Consider the following 14,849-nt stretch of genomic DNA (forward strand, 5'->3'; position numbering starts at 1 on the left):
GAGTCCCTGAATTCCCATCCCTCTGCCCCCGCCCTGCTCCCTGCACTTGTGTCCCCCCACAACCCGACAAGGTCCAGTCCAGTCCCAGCCCTTGTTCTCCTTTCCAGGCACCCCCGGAAGAAACCCAAGATGATCTCCTGGAGGTGAGTGGGGTGCTGGCATTGGAGGGCACCCCCTCAGGGGACGGGGTGGCAGTTCAGCCTCCCAATCCCTTGTTGGCACCGGGGCATCCCAGTGACCAGCGAGGTCCCCTGGTCCCTCTGAAGGTGGATTTAAGCGATGTGGCCGTGAACAAGCCTCTGGTGGGTACCATGAGTTCTGCCGGTGTCAAACCCTCCCCTTGCATGGCCACCAGAGCCCAGGCCATCCCAGTTTGTCCCAGTCCAGCCCGGTGCCCCCATTGTGTCTCTAACTCTTCCTTTGTCCACAGCGCCGGGGGCCTAAAAGGCTGGTGTCTCTTCTGCGACCAAAGCGCCTGGCTGCCGCTGTCCATGGATAGGTGAGCAGCTGTTGGTGGTCCCCCATCCCCCATTTAATCTGTGAGGTTCGAGGGGGACTCTGGAGTGTTCTGGGTTAGCAGAGTTTGGGACCAGCAGAAGGACAGAAATGGGGCTTTCACTGATCCATTTCCCTGGAGTGCTGGACAGAGCATTCCCCAGGTGTTTCCTTGCATTTGGGCAGCTCTGGGGAACCCCACAGTCCCGGTGGGGGCAGGGAGGTTCTCTGGCAGCTTTTGGAGCTTCCCAGGGCTTTGGGGGTCTGGAGGCTCTGTGGATCTGAGGAGCTAAATCCTGTCCTGGGTCTCTCCAGGGCCTCAATTCATTTCTCCCTCAGAAACAGGGCCGGGCACAAGGCCCCTCTCCTGTCCCAGTGGACACAGGGGATCACGTTCTGGGCTCTGTGTTTTAGGATTGGAACTGTTGGTAAACACCGTGACCCTTTCTGTCCCCCTCCAGTGCCATGAGGAGATGATCATCCCTGGAGGAGTTGCCTGATCCCCTGTGAGCCCTCGGCCTTTTTCCTAAAATGAGCAATAAACCCTTTCAGCAAAGTTACGCTCTGTGTCTGTGTGTCCGTGTGTATTTTACAAACAGAACCCCCCAGATCTCCAAGAGGTTTCCCCCAGAGCTGTTGTCCTGTCCCTGTGTCCATCTGCCCACCCCGTCTCTCTGTCACTGTAACCTCCATGTGGGAACCCAGCACATCCCTCTGGCTGCCCTGGCTGTCTCAAGGCCCTGGCAGGGGGCTTGGAGACCTTGGCACAAAGTCAAAAACAGCTGTTACTTCGATTTTAGCCCATGGAAAAAACTGCCAACTTTGCATGGTGAATTACAAGCCACAAGGGTTTGGGTAGTGTGGTAGTTGAATTAGCACAGAGGGAAAAAGTAGAATTTTGGGGCTTTTTAGAATGTGGTTAAGGGATTACAAAATGGAGGGATTTGGGCGTGTCCTGACCTTCTTCTCCTTCTTCATTCTCTCCATGTCTTGGTGTGATGGTGACACTTTTCTATCAGTTTAAGGCAGAGACACACTGTCTAACATAAATGATAGATATTGGCATGTTGTTGTAAACATGGCACATGTAGTTTTTAGTATAAAATGTAAACACCACCCTAGAGGGCAGACAGAATGCCATGGCCGACTTGCTAGACAGAGCTCAGCAGGTCAGAGAAAGAATGTTATAGACAAGAGAAAACAAACAGCCTTGAGAAGCTGACCCTGCGCATTCCAGACTTCTTCTTTGGCTGCTCGGGCTGGGAGGAAAAGGACTTTTATAATCTTGGGGTCACCTCGACACCCAGACCCTGAGACTTTGGCATCCCTCGGGGCCTCGTGGCTACCAGGGATCATGGTGGCATGCTGTGGCATCACCGAACCTAGGAGACATTATGGCACTGCTGGGCCTCACAGAACTATGTCACCGCAACAGGCCCCAGCCGGGTAAGGATTAGCATTGACTCCACAATTCACAGAAGGCTGATCGATCTCTTTATGATAGATATATCATTATTAAGAAACCCATTGCTTTTATAGACAGCTACAATACAGCTGGACCTAATTGGTCCTCCAATCATAACACCATCACCATTGGCTAATTAGGAAATGACCCTTTGGTAAACAAATCTCCACAACACATTCCACATGTGCACAACAACTAGTGCAGCAGGCTAAGATAAGAATTGTTTCTCGTTCTTTTCTCTGATCTTCTCACAGCCTTTCCCAGAAAGGCCTGGGAAAGTTGTGTGCCACTCTCTGTGGCCAGAGAGCTGCTGCCACAGAACCAGGGATCCATTGGGATGCTGTGGGGCGTCACAGAAGAAAGGCAGCCCGGCAACTGTGGGGTCTCACGGAATGCAGAGGCACCTGGACACAGCAGGGCCTTCTGGAACCTCTCAGTCTTCTGTGGTCAAGATGACCCCAAGATCGTAAAAAGTCTTTTCCTCCCAGCCCCAAGCAACCAAAGACGAAGTCCAGATGCGCTGGTTTTGCTTCTCAAGGCTGTTTATTTTCCCTTATCTATAACATTCTTTCTCTGACCTGCTGAGCTCTGTCTAGCAAGTCGGATCGTGGCATTCTGTCTGCCCTCTAGGGGGGTGTTCACATTTCATACTGTAAACTATGTGTACTTTATTTACGATTAATTCCCCATTGTCGGAACTCAAAATGTCCCTCAGACATTTTTAGAGGTTCCAGGCCTTGGTCAGAAGCATTTTAGACCCTGGCAAGCAGCTGAGAACAGCTGTGATTTTGAGTTTGAACCATGGAATGAATTACCAACTTTAAAGGTGGAACAAGCAGTCACAGAGGGTTAGATGATATAGTAAAAGTAGTCACAAATTAGAGGGTAAAATTTTTTAGTATTGTACAGGGGGGTTTTAACACCTGTACAGGGGGGTTTTACTTTCTACAGGGGGGTCAGGAGTTCTAAGATGGAGGAAAGTGGGCCTGAACCTGTTCTTCCTCCTTCTTCTTCCTTACCTCCATGTTCTTGGTGATGTTGGCATTTTTCTATTGGTTTAGGCTAGGGACACACTGTTCAACGTAGATGATAGATATTGGCACATTATTGTAAATATAGTACACGTAATTTCTTGTATATAATGTTTGTACCATCCCACTGAGGGGCAGAGCCCCGCACACTGCCCTGCAGGACAGACCTGCGGCAGGGCAGCAGAACTTGTTATAGATAAGCAAAAATAAACAACCTTGAAACCAGCACGGACGAACTATGGCTTCTTCTTCGGCAACGGGGCAGAAAGACAGAGACTTTCTACAATCTCGGAATCACCAATACCCACAGATTCCGACATTTGGCGTCCCTGTGCGGGCATCAGCAAGAAGAACAAGAAGAAACAGCAAACAACCTCCAACCTTCATCAGCAGAGAAAAACAAAAAAATAAAGAAAGGAAGAGGAACAGAGCACAAATGCTCTCGGCAGATTCCGGGAGGAGAGGGAGCGAAAAGCTCAAGATAAGAACCTGACCTTCACCAAGACAGCTCGTCTGGAGGACAGCCAGGAGGAGGAAAACCAGAAGCGCGCCTGGTATTTCTCGCCTGTGACCTGCTGGACGATGAACAGTGCCATCTCCGGACTGACCTCGGGTGACTCAGCTTTTGGTGAGAATGGTTGAAATTAAGAACATGGGGAAGGGATGCTCCCAAGGACAGACAAAAAAAAAATTTTTTCAGCCCTACAGGGCAAGACTTTTACCCATCTGGTAGAGATAGCCTCAAATGAGATGAAAGCTTTGTTATTGTGGGTGCAGTATACTCACCCGCACACAGATGTACATCTTTTGTTTGAGTTAAATTTTTTTTTTAGACTAAACAGCTAAGGCTCCTATGGGAGCACAAGGAGGAAGATGGCCCAGCCAGCAGCTTCGGGCAATTTTCCTCACCAGGGGAAGCAAATTGCCTCCCGAAGAGGATCGGGAGGGGGGGTGTCTCATCATGTCCTATGTCTCCAGGTTCACACTGTTCCTCAAGACTCCTCAAATCTCAATTTCTAAGCTCCTCAGCTGCAGAAAATCCCCAGACAGTGAGACAAGCTAGGCACAGACGCAGCCCTCGGTGGAGGAAAGGACTGGCCATTGCCCGAGTCCGAACCCACAGTGGGGGGGCAGCGGCGCCGGCGGCTCCTGGGGGGAGGGGCAGACTTGAGTGCAGAGCGGAGGGAAAAGTGAGAGAGAGGAGAGAACTCTCGCAGCTGCGCGGGTGGGGAGTTCAAAACAGCCCGCGGTGCAGGCGAGGGGGGGGGGCAGTGGGAACCAGTGGACGCAGGAGGCGGCGGAAGCGCGGATGGGGCGGTCAGACGCCCGGAGCGCCCGGTGATGCGTTCCATGACGGGAATCCGTGAGAGTGCGAAAGCACCGTCCGGCAGGTGCCGGGGAATAGCTCCCAATTCGCAGCAGCGGCGCTGGCCAGGCCGGCGGCTGGACGGAGAGCGGGACTCTCCTGTCGCTGCGGCGATGGCAGCGCGCATGCGCGAGACGGTAGAGCAAACCCGGAAGTCGGAGCGGAGATCTCTTGCATTTCGAACGCACGGGCACGGGCACAGACGGCGTCGGGGGCGGCGGTGGCCGCCAGCCAGCCGTCCGCAGACTGCGCGGTGGCCGCGGGGGGAGACCCGAGCGGCGCGGGGCCGGGCGGGACGCGGCGCGGGGCTCCGGCAACGCGGAACGCGGCGGCACGCGCTGATGACGTCAGCAGAGCACCGAATCGCGCTAGGCTCCAGCAGCGGCTCGGGGACGACGCGGGCCGACCCAGAGCGAAAACAGGGACAGCGCCAGGCCTGACAGAGAGAATGGGGGGGGGACGTTCCCGAGGGACGGCCGCGCGGAGCCGGTGTGGGCGGGCGCGGTCGGTGCGGGAGTTCCTTCCCTTGTTCCCATGGCGACGCAGACAGAGAGGGTGAATCAAGGCTGCGCATGCGTTTGCGAGAGTTAAAGCGAACGCGGAAGTGGCTGAGAATGTGGGTGCTGGGTTTGGAGAAAACTGCAGGCGCTGGTTCGGCACAGCTGACAGCGGGTGTGAGCACGGAGGGTGAGCAAGAGAGAGGGGCGCAGCCATCCTAACGCAGGCAGAAGCGGGGTTTGACTGCACCAGAAGTGCTCCCAGTGCTCTCATGCCGCGGCAAACAAAAAATCACAACAGCCACAGCAAATAATTTTTTACAAGCAGCAAATATCCTGCAGCAATGCTGAGGAATGGGACTCCCAATTTTCACCCTGAAATAAAATTCCATCAGTCGCTTTTTGAAAACCAGCCAACACAAGGCCTTTTTCAAATCTCCCCAATGTTTCTAAACACTAACCCCAGATTTTTCAGCTAGGTCACAGAATTGATCGAGCAGACACGCCCAGCCGGTGTGATGATAAGTAATAATTGTGGAACACAATGTGAAAAAGAGATATCATAATGAAAATTGAAATAGAGAATTAAATAGCATGAAATGTTAGTAATTTATTATATTAAGGTTTAAGTTAGGTTGTATTTTAACGTTTTATTAATGATAGAATTGATTTTTATATAATTGGTTTGCATTCAAGTTAAGTATTATTTAATTAGAGTATATCACTTTAAGTTTATTTTAGGTTTGGACCCTGAAGAAGTTAAGTTTACAAAGGTTTAATTGATAATGGATTTATATATTGTTAATTTGATACATATGGATTTCGTAAAGTTAATATAATTTAGGGATTCTTTATTAAGATTGTTATATATTGAGTTTAAGTACTATTTAATTCAAAAATTATTTTAAGTTTTTCAAAGGTCAAGTTTATTTGGCAGCAAGGTTTAGTTGTTTTTCTTTAAGGATGAGAAGGTTTTGTCTGAAACAGTTCACAAAGTAATAATGAACATTGATTTAAGGAGAAGTTATTGGATTTATTGGATTCTTGGTTTTGTTTTAGTATTTTCTGTTTTATTATAAGTTTATCAGTATATAAGAGTTGTAAAAGAATTTATTTTGAGTTTTCTGAGATTGATTTCATTGTTTAAAAATCAGTTTTATAGTCTGTTATTTCTTTGTATAGTGATACAAAAGGCATTTGTTTTCAAATCCTTTATTTTTAACTATTTAAGTGTTCTATAAACGTTATTGTTAAGAAATTTTATCATGTTATCAGGTGAAGATTTGTGCTTTGTTTTTTCATAGTGAATTCTCGTATGTTTTATTATTGTTTATGTAATCTTATCCAGGTAACATGCCAGTTCTGAAGTTTCATTTTGGATTTTAACTGTATTGTGCATTTTTCTAGGTGAACTTCCTGATTCGTTTTTATATCTCTTGTGAGTGGAATCATTGCATTTCTATTTTTCATCATTCTCAAATGTTTTTCAGAAGATCTCAGAGAGAGGTGCCTGAAGCATTCTGACAACCTCTTGCCATTGTTAATCTTACGATTCTCCAATTGACATCCTTTTCCTTCAAAAGAGTTTCAAGAAAAATGAATTTTTGTGTCATTTGACCAGTTTATCGGTTTGAACTTCAAGTGTTTATTTTATAAGAAAATGTTATAATAGGTTGTTATGTTTTAAGTATTATATATGTATTGTTAGTGTAAGTTTTGTTTTATATAATATGTTAAGGGACATCTCTCCAGTTTAAAGTTTGGGTCCTGGCCAGACCCTGATTTTAACTTGGACAGATGAGTTTGCCAGCAAAATTCAGAGGTTTCTGCACAAAAATGAATGATATGCAGGTCATTTTTGACCCATCAATTCGATCCTACAAATGTGACAGCTGACACAGTTTTGAGGTGAAACTTGCCAGCCCTGCCCGGGAAGGGATGCCAAGGGTTTTCACTGGAAACAAATGTTTCAGCTGTTTGCAGACTCTGAACCGCTGGCACAATGTTTCTAATGATCATGCTTTGTTCATTTTTATATATGCTATTTAGAATATCTTTCTTTTGAATTTTCTTGAATTGTTATCGATTTTGATAAGTTTTATGCATTTTATTATTGAGATATTTTGTCTTGTTCTATATTATGGTTTATATTTCAACTTTCTTGTTTCAAAAGAGAAGAAGAGAAAGAGAGAAAAAAGGAAAAAGAAAAAAGAAAAGGAGTGAAGAAGTGCCTGAAATAAGGCTGAAATGAGGTTGAAGATTTTTGTATGTTTTAATCTCTTGATATAATTATTTTGTAGACTTGATTTTGCTTATCATTGAGAAAAATATGAGGAGAGTGCTAGACACTGGACAGATAAAATTGAAAGAAAGAAAAAAAAATCGTTTAAATAAGTAGCTTTGAGCAAGGATTTTGTTAATGTTTTCACAGAAGTTGAAAGTGAGGTTTTTTAGTTTGCAGACCCTCAAAAACAATTCTTACAGATTTAGAGATGGGAGCTCAGATCATTATTGTGGCAGAGACCAGATTGCTGACAATGTCAGGGAAAGATTTCTTAATCATTCATTTACATTTAAAGAAGAAATATTTTGAGTGGACAATCCAAAGTCGCAAGATTTTTCAATCACGTTGTTAGGGCATTCAGAAGTTTGCACAGTTCGTTTTCCAACACACAAAATGTTAAATGTAAAAGTGAGTTTCAGGGAAAAAAAAAAAAAGAAGCCAGGAACCAGTGGAAGGAATGACAGTATTCACTGATGGTTTGGGAAAAAACTCACAAATCAGTGGTCACATGGAAAAATCAAAAAACAGGGAGATGAGAATCAGGTATCACAATGATACAAGGTTCACCACAAGTTGAAAAATTGGTAACAATAGTCAGGGGTTTTTCAGTTATTTTAGGAACCCTCAATCTGATCACAAGTTCAGTGTATGTTGCAAATGTGGTCAAACAATTAGAGAAATCGCTTTTAAAACATACAGACAAGGAAATTTTATACTTATATCTATTATGCATGAAAATAATCCTAGAAAAACAGAGAACATTAATAAACACATCAGAGTGCATTCTTCACCTCCGAGGTTTTTAGTAAAAGAGAATGCTCATGTAGATAGGCTCACAATGCCCATCTTGCAGACACTGCCAAACATTTTTGAGCAGGCAAAATTGAGCCATGCATGTTTTCACAAAAATGCACAGGCATTGATGAGAACCTTTCACCCTTCTGAAAGTCAGACAAAGGAAATCTGCTTGCCAGAGTGCCAGTTTGTGCAGTCTCCTGTATTTACAGGAATGGACAATCTGAGAGGTTTGTAAAAGCCTTCAGCTGTGGCAAGCTGATGTCACAAAATACCCATCTTTTGAGAGGCTCGAAAATATCCATATTTCAATTGATACATTTTTAGGGGCGATTTTTGCATCATATACAGGGGAGACCACAGAACATACCTGCAAACATTTTTTATAAGCATTTACATCATTAGGAGTGCAACAAGAAATAGAAACAGATAATGGTCCAATTTATACAAGCAAGGTGCTTGACAAATTTTTGAAAAAACAGAGAGTCAAACATATTTTCAATATTCTTCATTCTCCCTCAGGTCAAGCAAACAAAGAACACATCACACCCTGAAATCCACTTGGATGAACAGAAAAGGGATGAGGCAGGGTTGAACAAATGTGTTGAATTCTTTAAATGGTTTTTTCTCAAAGCCCACTCTACTAATTGTCAGATATGTTACAAACAGCCCACAGGAAAAACTAAGGAAAAATCCTTTCGATTTGATCAGAAGTCCAGAGTCAGGACAGATTGAAGGTTCATTTACATTAATAACTTGGGGCGAGGGTTTCGCTTGTGTTTCTACAGGACGAGGACTGAAGTGAATGCCAGCAAAGCACATGTAACCTTATCGGGTGCAGACGCCAGTGGACGTGGACCCGGGAAGCAGAGAAGCAAGCACGCAGACGAAGGCAGACAACAACGCTGCAGACGTCTCGTCGGACAACGATTGATCACCCAGAGACTTGGGGTTTTTTCTGAGAAATCAAGTGTTGTTTGGGTGTTGCTGCATTGCAGGGTTTCTCACAGAGGGTGGGGACATGGACATGGGATTCAGACAGATAGTGTTCATGTGCTTCATTCTTTCACCTGTTGCCTTGGGCAACAGGACAGATTTTCCCATGAGATAACCCAGGGAAAAAAGTGTGGGAGACTTTGGCAAAAGCAGCTGGTCTGAACAGCATTTGCCTGACCCATTCGAAACCAGAGAAACCATTTTCAACATGCTTGGTAGGTGTGCCAGTGGAGGGATGGTCAGTCCCAGGGGACATCCTTCCAGGGGTTCTGAAGTTTCTTTCAGACCCTGTGGAGGGATGACATGTTTGGACACAATTCCTTCCTGCTGCTCACTTTGAACCTCTGGATTTGGACATTTTGGGTCAACAAAAATGAAATGGTGCATCAAATTTAATTCATCAGGAGTGGCAAAGACAGATAATCATACAATAGATGTCACTCCGAATCAGCCTTTTTATAAAAATGCGTCATCTTGGTGCAATCATACCAAAATGACAAGCAAACCATCCTTTCAACATCCAGCCACTTTACCGAAGGGAATGTTTTTCATTTGCGGGGACAGAATTTGGCCTGCTATCCCTGCAAAAATCAAGGGTGGTCCACGCAGCATTGAAAGATCTCTTGTTAACACACAGCATGACCTTGATAAGAGAGCAAGGAGAAAAAAATCTGATGAATGAAGCGATCCAAATTGTGACAATGATAATGTTAATACCAAGAAAAAAGGCTCGGAAAAACTGAGTGGTTCTGCTTTCACAGCAGGTGGCATCAAAAAGAGCCTTGGTGCAGTTGAATCAAAAGAGGTTGTGGGCAGAGTAAAGATGCCCATGTCATTTCTTTTGCATCGAATGATTTGTTAACTAGCAGTGAGAAATGGGAACAAAACAGTAATTGAACATCTATTATAAACACATAGACACACGAGTGAAAATTTAAAGAGGTATCAGAGAACCAAACACACCTGGAGAAAAATTAAATCATAGGTAGATGGTGTGTTCAATTTGTTTCACCTTTCACAGTTGTAGAAAAAAGATTTTGAAAATAGTTGTATGTAATTATAAGGTATTGTAATTCTTCTAATGTTTGTGCTGTCCTTGCCTCAGTGCATGAGGCAGACCATGGACAAAGTTGTCAAAGAAGTGTTCTTGGTTCAAAAAGGAAAGGATCCCTTGAAAAATATAGTTCAAATTATGATGATGATGTTTCTACCTGGGACAAGCCTCGGAGAATTGCAATAGCAATTTTCTCACCCCAAGCAGCATCAGGGGCGGCCTTGACACAATTGGATTATATAGCATATTGGTTGAGGAAACACAGTCGTGCCATTTCGTCTGCACTGAGTGACATGTTAACAGACATCAACAGTGCAAGGCAAGCAGTGCTTCAAAACAGGGCGGCAATTGATCATTTGCTGCTGACACATGGGCACGGATGTGAGGAATTTGAGGGGATGTGCTGCATGAACTTGTCCGATCATTCAAAATCCATTCATAAAAATATAAAACAAATACAAAGTAATATTAGCAAATTGAACAAAGTTACAGGGTCCTGATGGGATGATTTGTTTAGCTTTTTTGATATCTCACCATTGTGGAAAGAACTTTTGAAAATAGCATTTTATATTCTTATAGGACTTGTAGTTCTTCTGCTTGTTCTACCATGCATTTTCGTGTGTATTTGAAAGACCTTGAACAGCATGATAAAGCGGGTGTTTCAGGTTCAAACAGAGAGGGGAGATGTCGGAACTCAAAATGTCCCTCAGACATTTTTAGAGGTTCCAGGCCTTGGTCAGAAGCATTTTAGACCCTGGCAAGCAGCTGAGAACAGCTGTGATTTTGAGTTTGAACCATGGAATGAATTACCAACTTTAAAGGTGGAACAAGCAGTCACAGAGGGTTAGATGATATAGTAAAAGTAGTCACAAATTAGAGGGTAAAATTTTTTAGTATTGTACAGGGGGGTTTTAACACCTGTACAGGGGGGTTTTACTTTCTACAGGGGGGTCAGGAGTTCTAAGATGGAGGAAAGTGGGCCTGAACCTGTTCTTCCTCCTTCTTCTTCCTTACCTCCATGTTCTTGGTGATGTTGGCATTTTTCTATTGGTTTAGGCTAGGGACACACTGTTCAACGTAGATGATAGATATTGGCACATTATTGTAAATATAGTACACGTAATTTCTTGTATATAATGTTTGTATCATCCCACTGAGGGGCAGAGCCCCGCACACTGCCCTGCAGGACAGACCTGCGGCAGGGCAGCAGAACTTGTTATAGATAAGCAAAAATAAACAACCTTGAAACCAGCACGGACGAACTATGGCTTCTTCTTCGGCAACGGGGCAGAAAGACAGAGACTTTCTACAATCTCGGAATCACCAATACCCACAGATTCCGACACCCCATGCCTATCACCTCTGTTGGACAGTGTGTCTCTAAACCAATAAAAAGTGTCATCATCGCAGTGAAAGATGTAGGACAAGAAGAAGGAGACGAAGGACAAGACACACCCAAATTCCGCAATCTTGCCTCCTGAAACCCATTCTAAAAGACCTCAAAATGCTACTTTTTCACCCTGTGTTACATTAACTCAAACCCTTGTGACCGGTAAATCTTGACACAAAGCTGGCAGGTTTTCTCATGGGCTAAAATCAAAGCCATGAGTGTTTTTGACTTCCTGCCAAGGTCTCTGAGCCCCTGCCAGGGTCTCGAGACAGCCAGGACAGCCAGAGGGATGTCCTGGGCTCCCACAGGAACTGAGGAGCCACTGTGAGACTCAGGGCCTTGTGGGGCCCGGGGATGATTGTGACACTGCAAGGCCTCATGGAACCAAGGATCCACTGTGACACTGTGAGGGCTTGTGGAACGAAAGGGACCCTGGGACACCAAAGGGACCCTGTGACACCAAAGGGACCCTGGGACACCAAAGGTACCCTGGGACACTGTGTGACCTTGTGGCACAGCCCCTGGGACACCAAAGGGACCCTGGGACACTGTGTGACCTTGTGGCACAGCCCCTGGGACACCAAAGGGACCCTGGGACACTGTGTGACCTTGTGGCACAGCCCCTGGGACACCAAAGGGACCCTGGGACACTGTGTGACCTTGTGGCACAGCCCCTGGGACACCAAAGGGACCCTGTGACACCAAAGGGACCCTGGGACACTGTGTGACCCTGTGACACCAAACAGACCCTGGGACACCAAAGGGACCCTGGGACACTGTGTGACCTTGTGGCACAGCCCCTGGGACACCAAAGGGACCCTGGGACACTGTGTGACTCTGTGACACCAAACGAACCCTGGAACACCAAAGGGACCCTGGGACACTGTGTGACCCTGTGGCACAGAGGACCCTGGGACACCAAAGGGCCTCATGGAACCAAGCGCACTCAGAGACACTGTGGGGCCTTCTGGTTCTCAGTCTCTTCTGACACTTGTGTCCCTCTACAAAGACACAAAACTGGGCAGCCTGAGCCTGTTGATCCAGGATATTCCCATCTCCATGGGAGGACAGCCCTGACATCTGTGGTGCTGTGGGTTCCCTCCGCTCTCCGAGGAAACTGAATCCCACAAGAGACACCGACCCCTCTGGGAGCTGGCACCACAGGGCCTCCTGTGGGGTGGGAGCAGAGGCATCTTTTGCTCCATCATGTACCTCAGAACCCGTCCAACCAGGAGTGTTTCCAAGGATGGGGCATCCACCAGGTGTCTGAGAAACCTGTGCCAGTGTTTCACCACCCTCAGCATCAAAAATGTCTTCCTTATCTCCTCTCTGAACTTATCCTCTTCTGCTTTAAAACCATTTCCCCTTCTCCAATTGTGACAGGCCCTACTAAAACATTTCTCCTCATGTTTCCTTGAAGTCCTGCAAGGTCACAGTGGGGTCTCCCCACGGCCTTTTCTGCTCTAGGCTGAACCAGCCCATCTCTGTCACAGAGATGCTCCATGAAATGCAGTGAAAAATCAAGATCCCCACAATTCCAATGAAGATTTGTTGGGACAGTACATTTATTACAGTGCTGGGCGCACGTGGGGATCGTTCTCCTTCAGAGGACATGTGTTCCCCTGAGGATTCCCCAGACTTTTTAAATTGCCCCTTACTAATTTACATATGCATAGAATTTCACAGTAGGTTCATGAATATTCATTCTGCTGGTTTCACATTACAACTTGCAATTTGCAATGAGTCCTTGTACAGAGAACTCTCTAATCCCTTTGTCCATCTCTTGCAGACTTAGCTTTGGTTTTCTCTTTCTTTCAGAGTTGAAGGAGCCCCTCTTATGTCTCCAGTTTGGAGATTCGCAGTCTTTCTCCTTGGCTGGGACAGTTTTACAAGCACAGCAGAGTTAGCAGACTAAACAGCATATTTTACCCATGTTAGCAAGCTACTGCGCGGCACATTTCACCTAAATACAAATGGATTTCTACTCCGTTAAATTTTTCCACTGTTTCACCCAACCCTTTGGAGCATCTCAGCCTCCTCCGCAAGTGCTCCATCCAGTCTGGGCCTTTCCTGTGCTGAGGAGCTGTTGTAAGTTGTTTATGCAAAAGGACCGGCTGGTTGAAGAGGGGAAATACCTCACTGCTGAAATGAAATGCTGCTGAGATGGAGGGACAGTTTCTGCACAGCTCACCCACAGCCCCGGGGTGGACAGGGACGATCCCATGGGACCCCCAGAGCTGGGGGCCAATACAGCTGCACCAGGAGCCTCCGTGTGTGTCCAGACCATTCTCCTCGGGCTGTTGGCACGGTGTCAGTGGCTGTCCAATGCCATCCCCTGACTGGCACTGCTCTCCAGGAAGCCTGGAGCTCTCCTTGGCCCAAGTTCCCCAATCCGGACCCTGCAGAGATTCCTCAATTCCCCTCCAAGGCGACCTCAGCACAGCAATGACCTCACAGCTCTTGTCCCTCTGCTCAAGAATCCCCCACGGGGACACTCTGCTCTCTCCTCCATGGGCACCACGCTGAAAAACTCCCGAGGAAAATCTTCCCCCGTGGGCCCTGTGGCTCCTTGGCTGAGGTCCAGAGCAAACAGCCAAGGCAGTGGCCTGAAATGTTTTCCCAGCTGGCCCACACTTCTCTGCCGGATGCACATTGTCCCTGGGGAAAGAGAGGTGCAGAACCCTTCACTAATGGCCTGGAATGTCAAACAGCAATCACAGCCATGGACAGCTCTCGGGAACCACTGCACCATGGATTTTCCATCCTGGAAGGCCAAGATTGAGAGTGTCCTGCTGGTGCCTCAGGGCCTGGCTGAACAGGGCTTGTCAGAGATGCTGGCAGGGCACCAACAGCCCTGCTCCTCACAGGGCACCTCTGTTACCCCAGTCAGCTCCTGGGGCATTGCCCAAGCCTCAGCCCTGCCTGCAAGGTGACCAACAGGCGATCAACGCTGCCCAGTGCTCCCAGTGTCTCCAGTGACTGCACATCCCAACCACTCGCTGCCCTTGACTCCAAGTCCTCCCACATTCCTGTTTTCCCTGAGTCTGGGGTCCCCATGGCCCTGGAAGAGGGGTCAGTGCCCACCGCTGTTTCTTCAAAGTGCCAGAGCAGGAACAGGAGCAATTCTGCTGGGACCCAATGGATTTTGGGATGGGCTCAGCTCTGCGCTGGCCAAAGGGAAAGCTCTGGGAGGGAAGGGGCAGCAGGAGATGGGTATATTAAAAATTGTGGTAGATTCTGACTCAAGGAAGAAATTATGATGTTTGGCTTTAGATTCGAAGGTTGAAGGGTAGCTTTATTAAAATTATACGATATTACTTTCATATGTTATTTAAAAAGATACTATCCTATTCTACATACTTCTTACTTACTTATCTAGCTAATTAATAAACTTGTGACTCTCTGCTGAGTGTGAGACACAGTTGGATTTGATTGATCATTGAACTGAAACAAATTTTACAGGATTTAATCACGCA

At 46.4% G+C, this 14,849-nt stretch overlaps 1 long non-coding RNA gene across 1 annotated transcript; it reads left to right on the forward strand.

The window, feature by feature from the left end:
* Window positions 1–109: 109 nt before the first annotated feature.
* Window positions 110–1,055, forward strand: LOC140681198 (uncharacterized). Its single transcript, XR_012052435.1, has 2 exons — window positions 110–302; window positions 431–1,055. It is a non-coding gene; the product is annotated as an uncharacterized lncRNA (long non-coding RNA).
* The last annotated feature ends 13,794 nt before the right edge of the window (window positions 1,056–14,849 follow it).

The sequence above is a fragment of the Taeniopygia guttata genome, chromosome 32, assembly GCF_048771995.1.
Source record: "Taeniopygia guttata chromosome 32, bTaeGut7.mat, whole genome shotgun sequence".
NCBI classification, from domain to species: Eukaryota; Metazoa; Chordata; class Aves; order Passeriformes; family Estrildidae; genus Taeniopygia; species Taeniopygia guttata.